The following is an 18,911-nucleotide window of genomic DNA, read 5'->3' on the forward strand; positions in this document are numbered from 1 at the left end:
ACAGCTCAACATGAGTGGTAGGGACACTAAGCTCAGCTCCAGCTAACAGATATTAAAATAACTTTAGTTACAGCAGCAAACTGGCCAAGATTTGTAACATTGTCTTTGTAGACTGTACTGTCATGATCTGTGCAGTCTGGATTTTCCTTCTTTCTCTGTTTTCTAAGCTGGAAATATCAGTCAAGTGTTCTTACTGGGCCCACCTTCCAGTGGCGCTTTGGATTTTTCTGGGCTTCAGCTCTCAAACCTGGTTCCAGTATCCTCATCAACATGCAGGGCTTGTACCTTCACTCGCCGCCAAATTGTTGTTACCTCTATGATGATAACTGGCTCATGCAAGTTCAGAACTAGTTTTTGCTTCATGTCCCATTTAACCTCAATTTCATTTTTCTCCAGTAATTCTTTTGGTGAAACGAAAGCTGAAGTTTTCTCTTCCCCATTCCCAAATCCCAAACTCACCACTACACTTATTTGTTTGCACAAGATGCCCGGCTCACCTTTGATGTTCTCGTGGTAAAATGATTTTCCTTGTTGAAGCTGTACTTGTCAGTCTTTGTTCTGCCGGGTAGCAGGATGTCTACATCCACATTATATTCTGGTTCTTTAGCATTGATCCAGTACTCTGAACTTGCCTGGTACACCATTATGGTAGCCTGAAGAAGAATATACACATAAGACTGAGTCTTTCTTTACTGACAAAAAAGAATAGGCAAGGTTTTGCTTCACAGACACATAATAAACTGTCAGAGGGATTTTTGTTTTACCTGAGTTGACCCATAACCTCCATCTCCCTGTTGGTATTGGCCAAGCCATCTCACAATAGGTGTGGCTTCCTCATAGGCCTTTAATAACAGAACATAAACAACTAAGTCAGAAGACATATCCCGCAGTCATGGAAAAAATGTTTGTTTGAATCATTAAACAAACAAACAGTAGAATTCATGGCCATGTTTAACCCTTGTATGGTGTTCGGGTCTGTGAGACCCGTTTTCAGTTATTCATTGGCTTTGGCTTATTTTCTGTGAAGAACATAAATCCAAAGAAATTTTCAATGACCGCATACTGTACCTCCCCCCACGCATTTACATTACATACGAGGTGTTCGGGTCCACTGGACCCAGGTCTAATAAAAGTGTTGAAAGTGTAGGTCCTATGTTCCCACACTCTGTGTTCCTCCTTTCTAGTGCTGCTGATAGTGTTTTCTTCCCTTCCCGCTCCAAGTTGCAACATTACTGAAAATTCAACTATCACCACTGTCTGCTCTTACATCTCGCACATATTACTCTCTTTCTTGAAGCCTCCAAAAGTTGATTCTGTTCATCTGGACGTAGCGTTTTGTGGGAGAAACGTTTCGTCACTCATCCAAGTGACTTCTTCAGTCTCAGCTGACTGCAGGTTTCCCCAATCTTATAAACAGTACATTTGCATAATGACTGAAACCAGCCCACTGACAGAACAATGGGCTGGGAGGTCAGTTCCTTAATCTTAATTATGCAAATTCTCATGACCATTGATCAACAACCACTGACCAAAACCCACTGATCAAAGACCACTGATCAATGGCCATGAGCACCATTCACAGAGAGTTGGGGAATGGCTGCAATCATAGCATTGTAAGACGGTGAAAGATGTACCCTTAGGCCCCCTCCTCGATTCAGAGATGGTCTTTCCCTTTTCACGTAAATGGCCTCCTTGACTCCGCGCTCAAACCAGCGTTCCTCCCTGTCCAGGATGTGTACATCCTCATCCTTGAAAGAGTGTCCACTGGCCTGTAGGTGTAACTAGACTGCAGAGTCCTGGCCTGACGAGGTAGCTCTTCTGTGTTGTGCCATCCACTTTGCCAGAGGTTGTTTGGTTTCCCCGATGTATAGATCCTGGCAATCCTCCTGGCACTTAACAGCATACACTATGTTACTCTGTTTGTGTCGGGGGACCCGATCCTTGGGGTGGACCAATTTTTGGCGCAGCGTGTTTTGTGTTTGATTTTACTGAGAAGGCTCGTCTAGCACAACACAAGAAGTCTAAGACCAGGCAACAAAGGAAGTTTGACTTACTTGTTGTACGTCGGAAACCACCGCAAAATACGGAGAGTGTCCTCAGTGGCCAGAAGAGACAAGGATGCGACACCGAGGATGTGGACAAGTGGGTAAAGAATTTGTCTGACAGACAGCTCACCCAAACAGAGAAAAACATCCTTGCTAAAGGGTTGAATTTTGCTGTCACACCGATGCAAAATCCCACTAGTGGAGCTGATCACAGCCACAGAAACAGCAATTCGTAACAACAATATTGCAAAAGTGGAAGCAGATCAACTACAGACGAAAGTTTCGGCCTGTCTCAGCAATGCAAAGCCCCCAGCATCCAACATCACCATGGAGAAGAGGAAGGCACTCACATCACTTAGTGATGACAACAACATTATCATCCTTCCCGCAGACAAGGGTAGGTGCACAGTATTGCTAAACCAGAAAGACTATCATGAGAAAATTTTGTCACTACTCAGTGATGAAAATACTTATGAGCCCCTGAAACGAGACCCAGGAAGTGGTTACAGTGTGGAAGAGGGTGATAGACTGTCTGAAGCAGTTAGAACAAGACAAGGCTATCCACCGGACCTCATACCACAGGTTGTACCCAGGGGAGTCTACACCAAGTCTGTATGGTTTACCGAAAATACATAAACAGTGTGCACCTTTAAGACCGATTGTCTGCATGATCAACTCTGTCACCTATAACATCTCCAAGTTTCTGGCTTCGATCCTCAACCCGCTGGTGGGCAGCTCTGAACACCACATCCAGAACACCCTGGATTTTGTTGAGAAAGTGAGAGATGTCATTATGGAGGCAGATGAAACCATGGTCTCGTATGACGTTACATCTCTCTTCACTTGCATCCCAGTCTCAGAAGCGTTGGAGGTAGTCCGTAAGAGATTACAGGATGACCCCAACCTCAGCAACAGGACCACTCTCGGCATCGACCAAGTGTGTTTGCTTTTGGAACTGTGTCTTCATTCCACCTACTTCACATACAAGGGTCAGTTCTACAGGCAGAAACATGGGTGTGCCATGGGCTCCCCAGTTTCACCCATCGTGGCCAATTTGTACATGGAAGAAGTGGAAAAGAGGGCTTTGCTATCCTACCCTGAAACACCACCAAGCCATTGGTTCAGATATGTGGATGACACCTGGGTGAAAATTAAATCTCAGGACGTACCACAATTCACGGATCACATTAACTCGGTGGACCGACACATCAATTCACCAGGGAGGATATGAAAAGTGGCAGGTTAGCCTTCTTAGACTGAGATTTCCATCAGTAATGGGGGACATCTAAAAGCTGACGTGTACCCTAAACCTACGCATATGGATCAGTATCTAAGGTTTGACTCTCATCATCCACTGGAGCACAAACTGGGTGTCATCAGGACGCTACAACACAGAGCGAACACCATCCCCACTGACACAGCGGCCAGGGAGGCAGAAGAACAGCACATCAAGAAGGCCCTGAGTAAGTGTGGTTATCCCAGCTGGACTTTTGTCAAAGCTGGAAAGGCACCTAAAGAAAGCTCCAGCCGATCCAGGAGAGAAGGACAACTGCTGCCCAAGCGAAAACCTGTAGTGATCCCATAATGTGTCAGGAGTATCGGAGCATGTGAGACGCATTTTTTCTAAACACCGGGTCTCTGTGGCTTTTAAACCCCAAAACATGCTGCGCCAAAAATTGGTCCACCCCAAGGATCGGGTCCCCCGACACAAACAGAGTAACATAGTGTACGCTGTTAAGTGCCAGGAGGATTGCCAGGATTTATACATCGGGGAAACCAAATAACCTCTGGCGAAGCAGATGGCACAACACAGAAGAGCTACCTCGTCAGGCCAGGACTCTGCAGTCTATTTACACCTACAGGCCAGTGGACACTCTTTCAAGGATGAGGATGTACACATCCTGGACAGGGAGGAACGCTGGTTTGAGCGCGGAGTCAAGGAGGCCATTTACGTGAAAAGGGAAAGACCATCTCTGAATCGGAGGAGGGGGCCTAAGGGTACATCTTTCGCCATCTTACAATGCTGTGATTGCAGCCATTCCCCAACTCTCTGTGAATGGTGCTCATGGCCATTGATCAGTGGTCTTTGATCAGTGGGTTTTGGTCAGTGATTGGTGACCAATGGTCATGAGAATTTGCATAATTAAGATTAAGGAACTGACCTCCCAGCCCATTGTTCCTTCACTGGGCTGGTTTCAGTCATTATGCAAATGTACTGTTTATAAGATTGGGGAAACCTGCAGTCAGCTGAGGACTGAAGAAGTCACTTGGATGAGTGACGAAACGTTTCTCCCACAAAACGCTACATCCAGATGAACAGAATCAACTTTTGGAGATTTACTTTCCTGGATGATTGAGAATGCATCAAGACCTCTTTCTTGAAGGATCCAAATTTTACTTTTCTCATACCCTGTCCCACCTGCAAATTAGGGCATAATACTGTAAATAAGACTTTGCCAGTGTGGTTCCTTATCACAATTGATCAAGATGGCCAAAAGCTGCAATTGATTTTGGAAGAGAGAGGAGCTTCTGATGATGATGCCGAGGAAGAGGTTTCAGAATATGAGGATCACATTTCTGAAAATTCAGAGTCTGACAGTGACTTTGAAGTAGAGGATGAGGTTGAGCACCATTTAGTAACAAAACGAAGATGAGTACCCCATCAGCAGCCAGCTCCAGACCAGAACAAGCCCACCAGACAGCAAGTGAAGAAATATGGATGTCAAAAAATGTGAAATTGAATAATCTTCTTGCCCAAGAAATGTGCCACCCTGCAGAGCTGCTAATGTGATAAGGATGCAACCAGGGCCAACACGGCTGGCAGTTACTCATGTGCAGGACATCAAGGCCGTTTATCAATGCCCAAGTACGCGAGTACGTACTCGCGTTCTCGGTGAGACGTACCCGCCGAGAACGCACGGGAGTACGTACCTGCCGAGAAGCGAGCACGGACTCGTCGGCCGTTTCTCAATTCTCAAGTACGCGAGCACGGACTCGTGATTTGTACAGTCGGAACACCTGCGTGCGTGATGATGTTACAGGTCCGGAGTTTTTTACTGCCGTCCCCTCCTAATTTAACTGTTGAGTAACATGTTATGAAGCTTAACTTTAATCACAGCCAAACCGGTTTACTCAGGAACAAATAAAACACTGAAATAACCAAACATTAACATTTAGAAGTGATCTAAGTGACTTATATATCATTTTTAACCTCAGTAGTGAAACCTCTATTAATAAAAATAGTGTACATGTACATACGTGTACATACCTTAATAAAAAACAAGCAGGTTAGAATGTTAGAACGCTTTTATTTCTATTCTAGTGGACACTCAATACTATAGACAACTGCTGGAGTTTCTTTAACCTGAGTAGTGAGAAGTCCGCGAGCGGTTGGGGGGGGGGGGCGTTGGAAACGATGTGCCGGGAGTCCGCTGTTGAGTTTTTGGACGAAATGCATTCTGGGATATTTAGCTGTCCCAAGTCTACACCGATGCATGCTCGATAAAACGGGCGGATCGAGAACAAATCCGGGACTTTTTCGCGTTCTCGGCGTGATGCGTACTTCGAATTGGAACAGTACTTGGTCTCCGACTGATGACGTATCACGAGTACACGAGAACGCAAGTACGCACAAGTACGCATATTGATAAACGCCCCAAGTCTTCATTTGAGCTTTTCATCCCAGATTCCATCCATAAAATTTTTGTTTTTTTTATAACATTTTATAAGAAAAAAAAATCGAGAAACACATTAATTCATAAATGTGATCTAACAAAGGTAAAGGAAAAAATTAACCATGTTTGCTGTTCATATGGCTTGTAACTGGATGAAATAAACATCTGTTGAGTAATTTTAATATAAAATTGTTTGATAGTGTAATTTGGAAAGCCAAAACTCTAGCGGGTCCACCAGACCCATGAACACTGGCTGAGTAACGAAAATACGAACACTACACAAGGATTAATAATAGAAGTAAGAGAAGTTGCACATGCAGAATGTATAGGCACACTATGATAGAAGAGGCTTCAATTTTGTGGGAACATAAATAAATAGATAGCACATAAATAGATAGACCTGGCGACCAGTGATGGACATTAAGAACAACTGCGAAATTGATGCAGTTGTCTGCACTAACTCAAACAATCATCTCCCTTTCTCATGCGGCTCCGGAACAACAAATTCTTGTCCCTGATAACAAGACTATGTTTAGTCTCTCTGCTGACTCTACATCTTGTGCCATTGTTAGTCAGAAAATTTAACCTCCCCAATAAAAACTCAATCAAAAAAGAAATCCCAAATATTGAAGAAATTTCCGTTTGCATCAGATGGGCCCCATTTTTGTAGCCAACAGCAACAGCCAATTTTATCAAAACACTCAAAACTAAAATGATGAGGGTTTTTTTTTTTTAGCTAAACTAAAGCATGTAGCATTGTTACTATGAGCCTATTACATGCTGATTATTAACCTATGTGAATAAAAAAGCTAAACTAAATAAAAAAAAACAATTTTGAAAGACCTTCAGAAAAACTAAGCCAACTTTGTTCAAGACAATGTAAAAAAATAAAAATCACCAAGTCATTTAAGCCAATCAAGACTGAAAAGTGTTACATGTTAGCTAACATTAGTATTGGCCTTTATCAACTTTACTTGTTTATGTCATGGTCCCAGTTTGTTTTGAGGGGTTTGAGTTGAATTACGCCTTTGTTGTATTTTCAGTGTAAGTGGGATTTGCTCACCTCAGCCCTGATAAGTGCGAGCAGAGCATAAGCTGTGGCCTCCAGTGTGTAATAAAGTTCATCACGTACTTGCCAGTGGGTTCTGTCTGTGGAGGATCCATACATACAATTACAAAGAAGTTTTACAAATACATATATTTCGTTTTATTATTACTATTATTATTGTTAGTTATTGTTGTGTTAACAAAATCTTGAAGCACACAAAGGCACTAAGTAGAAAGATTCACATTTCTCTCATTTTTGAGAGCTGTATCTGCTGTATCTATTTTTCTGTCTCCCAAGAGCCTTTGTTTTTAGTTGTTTGATTTTAACTAGTAGATGGAATTGACCAGGAGGCATTTTTCATTTAACAAATAGGCAAGTGAGAGCTGCAAATTCCCCTTGATATGAATTTGACTCAACTGCTCTGTCGCTACATAATGCCATATGTATAATAAGAATAAATCAAATTAAAATTTATAATCTTTGTAAACCAAAGATTGCTTGAACTTGCAGTTTTTACGCAGACCTCAAAGTTAAACAGAGAGTAAATATCAAACTCAAACTTACTCAAGAGTCAAACTGGGGATCATTTCATAGTTGACACCTCAGATGAGCTCAGTCATAATTAGCATTTATTGCCCACATTCACAGGTTTTTACACTGTGAATATGGTCACTATCTGTTAAAATACTGTTAAAATAGAGCCATGTTCAGGGCAGTGCAGAAGTGCCCGTGTACTTCTAAATATCTTTGGTAAGGATATTTTTTTTAAAATTAAAATCAAAGTTTTTGATTTTTATCTGCAGAATTTGAAACTTTTTGATCACATTGGTATACCTTGTTTGGGATGAACTCGACTGATGACAAAGTCATCCTCAAACATAACTGGATCCCAAAAGCATAAATACACTAATTTAATCTTATGTTTAGAACAACTGTGTGAAACCACCTGAAGTGATGAACTTGAAGAGGATCTCCTTGTTCAGTTTGTTTTCATTAGCCAGGGCATAAGATGTCATTGCAACAGAATAAGGGTTAGTGAGGCTGGGTAGAGCTTCTCCAGGTAGGCCACCGCTTTATTAATACTGTTTGGTAAACTCTGCACATGAAGCACAGACACCAAATGAAATACATAAAGATAAATCCAGAAGCTCAATTGAGACATAGATGCAAATATCACATCCAGATATAGTATATGTCACGGTGAGTGGAGTGAGCCGTGTGGAAAAATAAAGGAGGATCCAATCGCAGGCAGTCGTGGAGGAGTGAAGGTGGTTTATTGAGCACAATGCACAAGTGGAAAAACGGCAAACAGAGATCACACTAAACTATAATGGAAACAACTAAACTACTGAATACGAAACCGGAACTCAATCATGAAGCAAGGTAGACGACGGTACAAGATGGTGACAGCAGGGAGAACACACAAATGGGACATGGTGGATACACAGACGGACCAGCGACTACTACAACAGAAGACACGACTTAAATACACAGAGAAACACAGGGAGATTACACACGGGGGGGGACACAGCTGGAGTAATTAACGAGATGAGACAAGGGAGGTAAAGTGAACACACTCACATGAGACGCAGACCTTAACAATAAAACAAGGAAACAAGAAATCACTACACAAGGACGCCGACTCGACAATGAAAGACAGACTGAATATAACACATGGAACCTGAACTATAATAAACGTGAGACACAACCGAAGAACAAATCCTAAAACATGAATAAACAGAAACCTAGAAATCTAATAATAAATAATAATACTCATAGCACCCGAAAACCACAACAATCATTCAAAAATAAACCAAACATCAGAACTCAAAATACTGGGTCGAACCAACCCAGAACCGTGACAGTATATGGTCTTTGATGTAACTTTCCTAATGCCAGTGGGATGCTGTTCTCCAATGTATTTGCAAATTATATAGAAAAGTCTGTTTAATTTTTTATTCACACAATGTATTTCTTTTATCTAGTGGATGAACAGTATATGTAGTTATATACTCACATTAACAGAGGGACCTGCAAATTTCACGAGACTCCTGCATAGCAATCAGGCAGAAGGCTGTCATGGAAGCATCTGAATCTGTTCCTAACAGATCACTCTACACATACACATATACAAAGGTAAACATTTCATTTTTGTATACAACCAAATTTAATAAATTATTTTATTAAAATTAGGAAACTCACACGCATCGATTGACTTACACATATCCAACTTCTTTAAACATGCCGTCAGGTTGCTGCGTGTTCAGGATGAGAAACTTGATGGCATCACAGATCACATTTTTATCCACTCTGATCAGGTCATAAGCCATTGCAAAAACCTTGGCAACGTAGGCAGTCAACCTTACAGAAGAGAGAACATGAGCACCTCTGGATTATTTATTTTTCCCTAAAACAATACATCCATTATCTAACAATCATTTTGGAGTTTTGCTGACTCACCAGGTGCTGCCATCGTGGTTGGCGAAGACTTCAAAAGAGCCATCTTGCTTTCGATAAGTAAGTTCAGTTGCATAACCTGGACAAAACCAAAGGCAAAACATTTCATTAATTACCAGTCACACTTGACTGAAATTTGCTGATTTGATATCATTTTGGAGAGCTTGTCTGCATGCCTCTGTGTGTTAAGCTACCTTTTGTTATGTGCTGAAGAGCTTCGTTACGCTTTTCAAAGCCCACAAACTCCCACTGATTTGTTTTGTCCAAATACATGGTTGCAATAACAGGCAAGGTCATCCGAGCCATGTTCTGTTCTCCGCAGCCATGGGGCTGTTTGATTAGAGTCCCCATAGATTTACCACTAATGGCGTTCTCCAATAGTGTGCTCATTTGCTCTCTTCCTGTATAGACATAAGAAAACCCACAGTTACTGAGTTGGAAATGGGGCTAATCTATTGTTTACAAAGGTCAACAAAAAAAATCTTTTTGTAATCATCAGAAACCACAACACACTTTTCTAAACCAGTTTTTGAGATGATTCCAAATCTGCTTTTAGTTTTTGTTTTCTTTTTTACAGTCACATCAACTTTTTGAATTATGAGTAATATTAGTTTGCAATGGACTTGCATGTGTTTTTTAATAAACCAATCTTTAACTGTTTCAATATTTTCAGTGCGAACTCAGATAGGCGCACGCTGTGGCATAGATGTAATGATCATTGTCGGGTAGCTACCACTGTTATTTCAAAATCGCTTAGCATATGATTTTCTTGTGTATACTTTATGGAAGAAGTGTTAGCTTTTGGAAAATAAGGTTCTTGGTCTTACCACTTAGAAAGATTTGTGTGCTTGCAGCTGTATCTGGAACCATATCTGTTTCAGGAATGGCACTCTTGATGATTTCCACTTGTTTGCCATCTAATCGAAGAGACAGATAAGAAGTTAGTGGATTCTGAAATGATTGTATATAAAATAAACAAATAAATATATTTTGTTAAATATAAGTTATATATATTTCGCACATTGCAACTATTTAAACAGTAAAGTTACCTCTTCCTTTCCTAGCAGGGTCTAATAGTAGAGTCTTTGTATTATTCTCAGTACACCTGGAGGCTGAAAAAACAGTAGTTTTAAGATAAGGAGTAAACACTGTCTAAGTAAATTGCTAATACAGATAATTGCCTGTTAAAATCACAAAGAATTGATTCTGTTCATCTTGATCTTGCGTTTTCAGTGGGAGAAATGTTTCGTCACTCTTCCAAGTAGTTTCTTCAGTCTCAGCTGATTGCAGGTTTCCCCAACCTTATAAACAGTATATATTTACGTAATGGCTGAAACTAGCACCACTGAATGAACAATGGACTTTGAGGTCAGTTTCATGATCATGAATATGCAAATTTACCATTGAACAATGAAAGGTTAGGCAAACCTGCCGTCAGCTGAGACTGAAGAAGTCACTTGAATGAGTGGCAAAAAATTTCTCCCACTGAAAACGTTACGTCCAGATAAAAGGAATCAATTTGGGGGGATTTCCTTACCTGGATGTTTGAGCATGCATCAATGCATGTTGAAATGTTTTTAAATATTTTCTTGGTTATGTTACTCATACTAATTTAATTTGTTGTAACTGCCCTTGAGTGTCAACAGAAGGTGTATTGGAGACAATTAGTGGTCTGAGACAGAAATGAGAGGTTCAAACCATTCTCATATGATATATCGAGTGCTGCAACAAATCTTTCTTACCACTACCCGCAGCATCTTCCTGATACCATCACTGTCACCACCTCTAACAGCTGCTTTAATCTCAATAGGAAAAAGTCCTTCCTTCATGGGGATAATGGTAAATGCTACAGCCCGTGTTGTTTCACTCCCAACGGTGACCTCCTGGCGATACTTCCCGCGCTTATGAGCTGCACTGCACAAGTTGGTTTCTTCTTTCAGATCCACACGCACCTTGAAATGGGTAAAGATGGAGGGTAGTTTTTTTTTTTTTAAAGCCACAACAAAAACCTAAACAGGTGGAAAACATACAATGCAGGTGCTTTGTATAGAATATGGGATCACTGAATAATTCCATGACTGTGAAAGCCACATGTGACAACATATAGTTGGCCCACCACCATCATTAAAATTTTAAGTGTAGAGATTAAAAGATGCTGGTTGCCTTGTTTTAATAATCTTCATTCCATTAGGAGAGATTTTGAAACCTACCTGTTACCCTTGACACTAAATCATATTTTTTAAATATCAGTCTCATCAATCCTCTTGGCATCTTGGCATGGTATTTCCAGCAGTTCTAACTAATTCTGCACATTTGGGTTTAATAGCACAGACTCACTCTGATAGGGTCTTCTTCATAGTTGTGGAGGATTGCTTTAATTTCCAGCTGCTCTCCACGGACTGCAGAGTATGGCAGTCTGAGATCAATGAAGAATGTCTTCTGTACTAAGATCTCTAAATCATCATTCACACAGATACCTTCAAATGAGAGACAAATAAACATAAAACAAAAGCAAAAGAAAGAGCGAGACATTTGTGAGTAGAAATATAAAATACCATTTATGTTAAATTAAAAAAAACAACATGAGTTGTACTTCTTCACTTTAGCCAACAACTGTAACAACTTTAGCCAACTGAATACTTTGACTCATCAGTTTTATATTGTGAGTTGTCCTATCTGGGGAGCTCTCCTACCTGTGCGTGATACGCTTGACACCAAACCAAATTTTTCATCTTTATTTGGCCATATGTACATATTGTATAAAAATGTTTACATATAGTTTCAGCTTTCTGTTGAACTGATAGATCAATATATATTTTTAAAAAGCTAAGGTTGGTGTAACAAGACAGGAAATGTACATATAAAAAATTTGTGCACAGTAACAATCTCACCATGAGTTCTTGACATACTAATGCCAGTAAAGTGCCAGGCTGTAATCGAGTCTGGTAAAGGTATATTATCTTTCTCAAATGTTGTGCGGCTGAAATAGAAAAGTCCCATCAGTTTCAGTGGCAAAAAGATTCCTTAAAGAAGTGGCATGAGTTTTTGTGCATTGCTTTTTATTGGCTGTACTTACCAGTTTTTGATGTTTTGAGTGCAATTTGGTAGTGTGACGTTAATCCAAAAGCCAGCTTTCGGGGAAACTCGTCCGAACAGAGATGTCATAGCTGTCTATGTATTCATCATCCCACTCACCTAAAAGATGTGATCAAAAAGTACTGTTATACTTTTTATGTGATGAGAATGAGTTTTTAAAAACTAGTATACAACTAAATATATAAACTACTATACGTGATCTACCCAAAAACAGTTTTCTCATCCCCAGTCCCCATCTCTTACTGCGAGCCAGTTTGAGGGCTTCTGCTTTCCTGTCAACATGCACTTTTTCCATCTCCTTGCAGCAGTGAAGGAAAACCTCAGCACAGCCTGGACCACCCACAACATAGTCGCGCCGCCTCTCACAAGTGTATGGAACAGGAATATCCTTCATGCCATCTAAACAGCACTCAATTTGTTCTTTGTCCTGGTATTTAGATACTGACAAAAAGGAAACCACAGAGAAAAACTTAGATTACAGAGTTTAAAGTTCATTAAGAATGATCATGTACAAAGGAATGGTGTCATTTTTGTCTGTAAATATTTTAACATGACAGTTTAACAAATAAAGTGACTGTGACAGTGGTTTATAGTTTTATTTTCCAGTTTACAAAAAGAGACTTTAAGTAATGGTGAAAAGATTGAATGTGCTTCGCTTGATGGGAAAGTGTGGTGGAGTGCACAGTGCTAGGTTTATGTAGAGTGTGTGCAAATGGGTGGATATAGTCTGATTATGTATTTTCTGTCTGATATTTCATTTTTAAGTAACATGGTTAGAGTTACTTCTGTCTCTGTAGTTCTCAGTTATCCAGATCATGGTAGTCTTAAGAGAAAAGAAGGCAACTGGACTTCTATAAGACAGCTCTTAAGACCAATGTTATAATCACTGCACACAGTTATCATGACACTTTTACTGGAAATTAGTTAAACCAGTATAAACTTGTTTAACAAAATTTTTTTCATAAGACAAATGCTTGATGTAGATATGCGGGAGTGAACCAGAGCAAGGTCAAGAAACAATAGCTCTCACAGATAGATACAGCCACAGACGCATGAAGTGTAGTCAAGTCAAGTCAAATTTATTTATATAGCACATTTAAAACGACAACTGTTGACGGTGCTATACATTTAAGATAATCAAAAAAGATAAAAACATAGGAAGACATGACAAAAGTTAAGAAAAAGAATCATAAAAGGAGAAGATTTGAGTAAGAAATAAGATAAATAAAAGTAGTACAAACTCATTCTGATGTAAAAGCTAAGGAATAAAAGTGGGTTTTCAGGTGGGTTTTAAAAGTGTCTAATGTTGGGGAGGCTCTGATATGAAGGGGCAGTTTGTTCCACAGTTGAGGAGCAGTCACAGGAAAGGCCCAATCTCCTCTGTGCTTTATTCTGGACCTCGGGACAACTAGGAGCATTTGATCCGCAGACCTCAGGGATCTTGCAGGAGTGTACCAATTTGAAAGATCAGAAAGCTATGAGGGTGCTAACCCATGCAATGCCTTAAATACAGCACTCAAGCTGGTCTAAGCCTCCAATGGTTTTCTGACCAATCAGATAGAAGAACATTCTCTTTTATGAATTTGTGTACCGCTAAGTTAGGGCTATCTCTTCCCCAGAAACGGCTGCAGACTATGGTTTTCTAACTGGAGAGACATTCATGTGCTTGAATTATTTTTGAACTGCTTCCATCCATCCATCCATCCATTCGCTTCCGCTTATCCTTTTCAGGGTCGCGGGGGGCGCTGGAGCCTATCCCAGCTGTCATAGGGCGAGAGGCGGGGTACACCCTGGACAGGTCGCCAGTCTGTCGCAGGGCTAACACATAGGGACAGACAACCATTCGCACTCACATTCACTCACACATTCACACCTAGTGGCAATTTGGATTATCCAATTAACCTATCCCCACAAGCTGCATGTCTTTGGACGGTGGGAGGAAGCCGGAGTACCCGGAGGGAACCCACGCAAACACGGGGAGAACATGCAAACTCCACACAGAAAGACCCCGGCCTGATGTTGGAATTGAACTCAGGACCTTCTTGCTGTGCGGCAACAGTGCTAACCACCGTGCCACCGTGCTGCTTGAGGCAATAAATAAGTGAAAGCTTGGATTGGGTCTGAAACCCTCTTTTACCCTAGATAAAAAGAAAACGCTACAATTGCCAGACTGTTTTTGCACAAACCATTTATTATTGTTGTTTTTTTTCTTTCTTTTTTTCTCGTTTTTCTTCTATTGACTGTGCACTTTGTTTTTACCTGCCAACTGTCTGTGAACTTTGCAGTCAAATATAAACCACCATGACACTTTCCTGCATGGGGTCAATCAGCACAAAGGTTCTCATCACAACAACATGCTTCTAGGAAGTGGTTTCAGCAAAGCAGCAAGCTTAAAGAAACTAGTAAAGTAAGTGGGATAGACAGTTCATTCTATCAAAGACAGAATAGAAATAGCAATGTCTATCTTTGGTAGTTTAGGATACTCACTCAAGCTGGTTCTGAGGTCAATCAAAGCGGTGGATCGTTTCCTTCTGCTGGTGGCAGGACACTTCAAATCTGATTTTTCAAAACGGAAAAAAACTCTCTTTTGGATAGCAATCCTAAGACATCAATTACAGTTTAAAACACAGTCGCTGGAAATGGCTTAATCTCACTTTCATATAACACTACTTACAGTTGATCATGGGATATCTATGAGGGAAGAAATTTAACAAACTGAATTGTTACAGCGGTGGCAAATTCAGTGAGCTCTTTAGATGCACCCATTCTTTCACAAATGTTTGAAAAGGCAGACTACATGGCTAGAGACTGAAAACACCTGAATTCCAAGAATAAGAGATTATATCATATTCTTTATTTTCTCCTAATAGTTTATGTTAGAAGCCACTTAAACACAGAAGTAGGAACTTAAAGGTTATAGTTAACGCTTTAAGGCAATCAAATTATTCTTGATTAAAGTTGATTTTGAAAGTATGCCTTTACTTTGTGGGAGATTAGTGCTTCGAGGAGAAGGTATATTTCTACAGTAGTAAATGAACAAATTTTGACAAGGTAGGGTGCACTAACAGAAGTCCCTTCGTTCTACTGTTTCTATATAGTCATTTTTTTGTTGCATGACCTACAAGCAACAGAAAATAAAGAGGTAGTGGACTTGCATGGCCAGTAGCAACCTAAAAAGGACCATCATTGGTTTCTTTGTTTTATAGGAGAAAAGGAAATTAGTTTGTGTGGTTCTCAGTTAGTCACTGTTACATTACTTTGACAAAGTCAGTGTGATGAGTGAAGTAGGGTAACCTGTTCTATGTGGTGTTCCAGAAGTAGTGCTGGCCACAAACAACAGCCCAGCATCATAGAAAACATTCATGCTGTCCTTTCCTCCACCCGGTGTGCAGCCTGTGTCATACTTCGCTATTATTTCCCAAATCTGCGCAGAGTGGAAGCAAATCAAATGAACCATGCGAGTCTTAGATAGTAAAAGTAGACGTTATAAGTTAGGGTTAGGAATTTATTTTATGAGACTACCATTTCCATAGACAACATCGGTGACATAAAAAAATGCATGTCTCTAAACTTAGAACCACTAACATATTAGATAAAAAACTCAGAAAAGTTGATTCTGTTTATCTCGACCTTGCATTTTCAGTGGGAGAAATGTTTTGTCACTCATCCAAGTGACTTTTCCAGTATCAGCTGACTGCAGGTTTCCCCAACCTTATACAGAGTACATTTGCATAATGACTGAAACTAGCACCACTGGAGAGCAGTGGGTTTTGAGGTCAGTTTTGTGATTATTAATATGCAAATTGTCGTGACGATTATCAACAACCACTGATCAAAGACCATTGATCAATGACCATGAGTACCATTCACAGAGAATTGGGGAATGGCTGCAATCACAACAAAGATTAACATTTAGGCCCTCTTCTCGATTCAGAGATGGCCTTCTCTTTTTCACGTACTATGGCCTCCTTGACTTCCTGCTCAAACCAGTGTTCCTCCCTGTCCAGGATGTGTACATCCTCATCACTGAAAGACTGGCCACGGGCCTGTAGGTGTGAATAGCCTGCAGTCTCCTGGCCCATAGGACAAGAGTATCGAAACAGTTGAGACGCATTTTCTCTAAAATTGGTCCACCCCAAAGATCCGGTCCCTTGCCACAAACGGAGTAATATAGTGCATGATGTTAAGTGGCAGGAAGATTGCAATGATTTACACAAACAACCTCTAGCTAAGTGATGGCAAAAAACAGAAGACCTAACTCAGCTCCGCACTCTATTACATCTGCAGTAAAGTGGCCACTCTTTCAGTGATGAAGATGTACACATCCTGGACAGGGAGGAATGCTGGATTGAGCGGGGACTCAAGGTGGCCAGTTACATGAAAAGGGAAAGACCATATATGAATTGAAGAAGGGTACATCTTTCACCATATTATAATGCTGTGATTGCAGCCATTCCCCAACTCTCTGTGAATGGTACTCATGGCCTTTGATCAATGGTCTTTGATCAGTGGTTTTTTACCAATGGCCATGACAATTTGCTTATTAATATCAAGAAATTGACTTCAAAACCCATTGTTCGCCAGTGGTGCTAGTTTCAGTCATTATGCAAATGTGCTCTTTATAAGGTTGGGGAAACCTGGAGTCAGCTAAGACTGGAAAAGTCACTTGGATAAACGCAATGTCCAGATGAACAGTCAGCTTTTTGGAGTTGTTAAAAGACATTGCCTTTTTCTGGGTGAGGCGGTGTTTGTTGTTTATGACATAGACGCCTTTGTCAACTGCCACTAATCCCACTGTGGCTCCTGGATCTCCTGTGACCTTCAGACCAAACTTCCCGCGAGGCTTATAGATATTATGTTTCTTTTCTTCCAGCTTCAGCTAAAGGAAAAGGAAATAGGAAGAGTAGATGTTTTGCCTGGGTGTCTTTTTTTACTTAATTATTAAATAATTTAACTGTGTGTCAGTGTTGTGTCTCACATCTCCTACGCAGGAGTGCTGTATATCCACCTGAACAGAGTCTGATACCACTTCAGTATTTACATGGTAGTACGCTATGATGCGGAATGATGGCAACATCTCTTTGGTAATGAGAACATTGTGGGAAATCAGAATTTGACGTTCTGCCCGGAATCTGTCATGTTTTACCAGCTGACCTCTGCTCAGGATCTGAAGACAAATTTATACAACTTACTTATCCAGCCTGTTACATAACCTGCTGTAAGTAATTACAACCCAGTCATTCATATTTTCAAACACATACAGACAGGTGTAAAAGGTCTCTTACCAGATATGTGATATCATATTCTTCGTTCCTGTTAAGGTTTAGGCTGAATTTGAGGTTTTGTCCTAACTTCACCTCAGCTGTTTCCAGGCCTGCAACAACAACTTTTTATAATCAGTACTAGACACTTTGTTGGCTCTCAGGGCTATAGAGAGGATTATCAGCACGATTTCTGCTGACTTCTGATGTCAGTTTACAAAATTCCTCACCAATATGAATGTAATTTCTGCTTGTGTGAGGGGTAACTATCATGTTAGCTGATCTTTGCCTTGCAGGTAAAATGTTCTCAACAGCAGTCCTTGCCTGTAATTAAAGGCATACAATAGATTATACACAACTAATATAAAAATAATACAGTTATAAACAAACAATACAATGACACTAATTTTGTACTAGATTAAAAGTGTTTAGCCTATTTTTAACTATCCCACAGTTGTCAGGGTGCAACAAAGGGTACTCAATAATAAACTGCGAGCTGACATACAAACTACTGGCTATTTCCAACCATGTAAGAAAAGTTAAATAACATTTTTAAAGCAGTGTTCTTTCTGACATACAGTGAAATAAACAGACTGACGAGTGCATAGTTGGCAATAACTTGGCAATAAACAGCATTGCAAAATATCAAATTGACAATTAAACATACAGTAATAATGAGGTTTCTGCTGTTTGCCACTGTATTGATGCTTAGCTTTGCCATGCCATTGTCTGCGGTGTGCCCTTTCACTTCACCAGGATTCACCACAACAGGAATATTTTTTGCTGGAGTGTTATCAGGGTTCAAAACTTCAATCTGCCATTACAACAAAGAAAAACAAAGAGCAGCATAGTTTATTTGATATTAGGCGCATGTTAGTTTCTGAAAACAATATAACTAAAGCATCAAAATAACTAAAAATAAAACAACAATAACAGAAAAAAATAATTTTCATCTCAATTAAACATGTTCAGTAAACAATTATATATCACATACACATTATGTGTATATTTAATTTTATGATGTTGATTTGCTTATGAAACATTAAAAATTAACACATTGAACTCATTGAAGTCAGTGTTCCTTACTTTACTGAATGACTCACAACCCCAATTGCAAAAGAATACCCACCATATTTTGTTAATTGTAAATAAAAACTGTCAAGGAAAGTTGTGGCTGAAGAAGGAACCAATTTCTATGACTATCAAGACAGGGAGTAAATTCAAAAACAATGTTAATGTGGTGTAAAAAAATACAAAATAATCCAGATAAGAAACAAATAATCCAACTCTTCTAGGAAAACACACAACAAGGAGGGACACAGCCACAAGG

General features: G+C 40.0%; 1 pseudogene; it reads right to left on the minus strand.

The window, feature by feature from the left end:
• Positions 1-18,395, minus strand: part of LOC134623555 (complement C3-like) — a 33,179-nt pseudogene extending 14,784 nt beyond the window's left edge.
• Positions 18,396-18,911: the final 516 nt, after the last annotated feature.

This window comes from Pelmatolapia mariae, unplaced genomic scaffold (assembly GCF_036321145.2).
Source record: "Pelmatolapia mariae isolate MD_Pm_ZW unplaced genomic scaffold, Pm_UMD_F_2 NODE_ptg000745l+_length_35381_cov_1, whole genome shotgun sequence".
NCBI lineage: Eukaryota > Metazoa > Chordata > Actinopteri > Cichliformes > Cichlidae > Pelmatolapia > Pelmatolapia mariae.